Source organism: Leopardus geoffroyi, chromosome B3 (genome assembly GCF_018350155.1).
Source record: "Leopardus geoffroyi isolate Oge1 chromosome B3, O.geoffroyi_Oge1_pat1.0, whole genome shotgun sequence".
Taxonomy (NCBI): Eukaryota; Metazoa; Chordata; class Mammalia; order Carnivora; family Felidae; genus Leopardus; species Leopardus geoffroyi.
Genome location: NC_059337.1, coordinates 119,176,119 through 119,179,319, shown reverse-complemented (window position 1 = coordinate 119,179,319; position 3,201 = coordinate 119,176,119).

Below are 3,201 nucleotides of genomic sequence, written 5' to 3'. Positions count from 1 at the left end.
TGACCAAACCTGCTTTGTTTGGGACCCCTAGAGCCAGGTGCCCTTGCACTCCTGCCCCCCTGCTACAGTCTGGACTGATTTCTCAATTTCATTAATTATTAATTGCTTTTTGTGTTGAACTGGGTTGAGCAAGGCTTATTCCTAGGACAGCTTGGATCCCTGAGGATTTTAAACCCTAAGAGACCATCCTGAGAATTGCTATTTACATTGTATTCATGTCAGTGCTAATAGCTCAGCATATATCATGGTATTCGGTAGCTGAATGATGACTGGGGTCGTGAGCAAAGGGGTGAGAATCTTTCAACAGGTTGGAGCTTCTGATAGAGTCATCTCTGAAATTTTTTACTTCTTTGAGAAAGCTTCAGGAAAGGACTAGAAGGATTATACTACCTTGCAAACTCTGTCTAGCAGGAGCTTATCACTTATCAGTCTTGCACAGGTAGATCTTCAATATCATTTTATTTTATTTTATTTTTTAATATAACATTTTATTTTTATAACTTGAACGAACTGATGAAAAAGAAAATGCTCTAACAGATTAAAATAATAGCATAAAGTAATGATAGTTTAGAACTTGATCTTAAAAGAAGCAGTCTTTCAAAGTAGAAAAGAAACTCTACAGTATTAGTTTTTACTGTCTCAATTCTGGAGCCTATGAATTCCTTGCAAAAAGTGTGATTTGTCTCCCCAGAATGAGTTCCCATTCCCCAAAATTCTTAATTATGACCTCATGAAAGGAGAGAAACTTATCCAGAATCTACCTAGCTAAACCTCTCCCAAATTTCTGACCTCAGAAACTGTGTGAAATAACAATGGGTGTTATAAGCTAAGTTTTGGGGTAGTTGGTTAGGTAGCAATAGATAAAACGAATATGCCCACTTAAAGAGAATTAGCACCCCTTAGAGAAATGGCTGATTCCAGGGCTGGGCCAGGTGAGCCTAGAACATCTTTTTGGTTGAAATGAAGGAAGTGATGAAAAAATGATGAGGCAGGGCGCCTGAGTGGCTCACTTGGTTCAGCATCAGCCTCTTGATTTCGGTTCAGGTCATGATCTCGCGGTTCGTGGGATTGAGCCCCAAGTCAGGCTCCAGGCTGATAGCACAGAGCCTGCTTGGAATTCTCTCTCTCACTCTTTCTCTGCTTGTGCCTCTCTTTCTCTCTCTCAAACTTAAAAAAAAAAAGAAAAGAAAAAATGATGAGGCATGTCACAGGGACACAGAAGCCAGCTTTAAGGGGATCCTACTGGCCAAATCTAGGACAACTTGAGCCCCAAAATAATTAAGTACAGTAATGACTTATAAACACTGAAGAAATAGAAATTCATGTATCTGTACCAATAATAAACAGAGAATGGAGAAGTTTTGCTTACAATAGGATGTTGAGACCAACTAATAAAGGTAAAAGAGAGTCTTAGAGTTGGAAAATTGGCATTTTATAGTTTTCATAGTAAAGATTGAATCAGACGAGAATTATCAATGGATGCCAAATCTAAGAGGACTAAGATTCTACACCCAGGCCAGTGGCAGGGGGGGTTCCCACACACCACAAAGCAATGCTCCAACACCAGCTGGTTGTCCTACAATTCAACTCAATTTTGATGCTATCTACCTGGAGACAGCATCAGATCCTACAGGTTAAGGGCTCAATCCTACAAGACTGCTACCCACCCCCCCCCCACACACACACACACATACTTCAGATACCAATTGAAAGTCCAGGTTGTTACCTGTGATCCTGACCAAATGTCTATAGATTAGAGGTTCTAACAACCCCCTCCTTGGGTTTGATTAATTTGCTAGAGTAGCTCACAGAACTCGGAAACACACTTTACTTACTAGATTACCAGTTTATTATAAAATGATATAACTCAAGAACAGCCATATGGAAGAGGTACATAGGGCAAAGTATGGGGAAAGGATGTGGAGCTTCCATGCCTTCTCCAAGCTCCATACTCTCCCTTCATCTCCACATGTTGACCAACCCAGAAGCTCCCCAAACCCCCATCCTTTTGGGTTTCTATGGAGGCTTCATTACAAAGGCATGATTGATTAAACCACTGGCCACTGCTGATGAAACTCGATCTCCAAGCCCCTTTTCCCTCCCTGTTGGTAGGATGGAGGGAAGACTAAAAGTTCAAACCCTCTAATCATTTGGTTGGTTGCCCTGGGTACCAGCACCCATCTTTAGGTTACCTAGGCTTTCTAAAAGTTACATAATTTTTTCAAAACTTTATGTATGTATGTATGTATGTATGTATTCTTAGTAATTTATTCATGCAACTTGGGGCTAGAACTCACAACCCTGAGATTAAGAGTTGCACACTCCACCAACTGAGCCAACCAGGCACCCCTAAAATTTGCCTCATTAACATAACAGAAGACACCTAGATCACTCTCATCACTTGGGAAGTTCCAAAGGTTTTAGGAACTCTGTGCCAGAAATGGAAGAAGACCAAATATCTATTCCTTATTATAAATCACAAAATAACAGAGACATTGTGTTAAGGAACAAGGTATTTGCTTGGTCCTAAAGTACAAAAATCAACAATAACTTGACCAAGTAATCAAAATTAACATCACCAGTGAAGGACAGATGGATATTGAATGGCTCTAGATATGATAAAGTATACTATAGTATATTTCAAAATATATGCTACAAAATACCATATTAGATGTAGAGTATGTGTACTCGATATAGAAATGATCTAGGGGTGCCTCGGTGGCTCAGTCAGTTAAGCATCCGACTTTGGTTCAGGTCATGATCTCCACAGTCACTGGGTTTGAGCCCCCCATTGGGCTCTGTGCTGACAGCTCAGAGCCTGGAGCTTGCTTCACATTCTGTGTCTCTCTCTCTGCCCGTCCCCTGCTTGTGCTCTGTCTCCCTGTCTGTCTCCGTCTCTCAAAAACAAACGTTAAAAAAATTTTTTTTAAAAATAAATGATCTAAGTCATCTTTTTAAAAGTAATTTCTATGCCCAACATGGAGCCTGAACCCACAACCCCGAGATCAAGAGTTGCATGCCCCACCGACTGAGCCAGACAGGAGTCCTGAAATCATCTTTTAAAGAAAACATTATCAACACAAAAATAATCACATTAAGATTAAAAGTCAGTATATTCGATTATGTTCCATGCTGTGTATGCCCTAATATCTTCTTTGTTAAAGAAGAAAATAATTTTGTTTGCATTTTTAAAAATTCTTT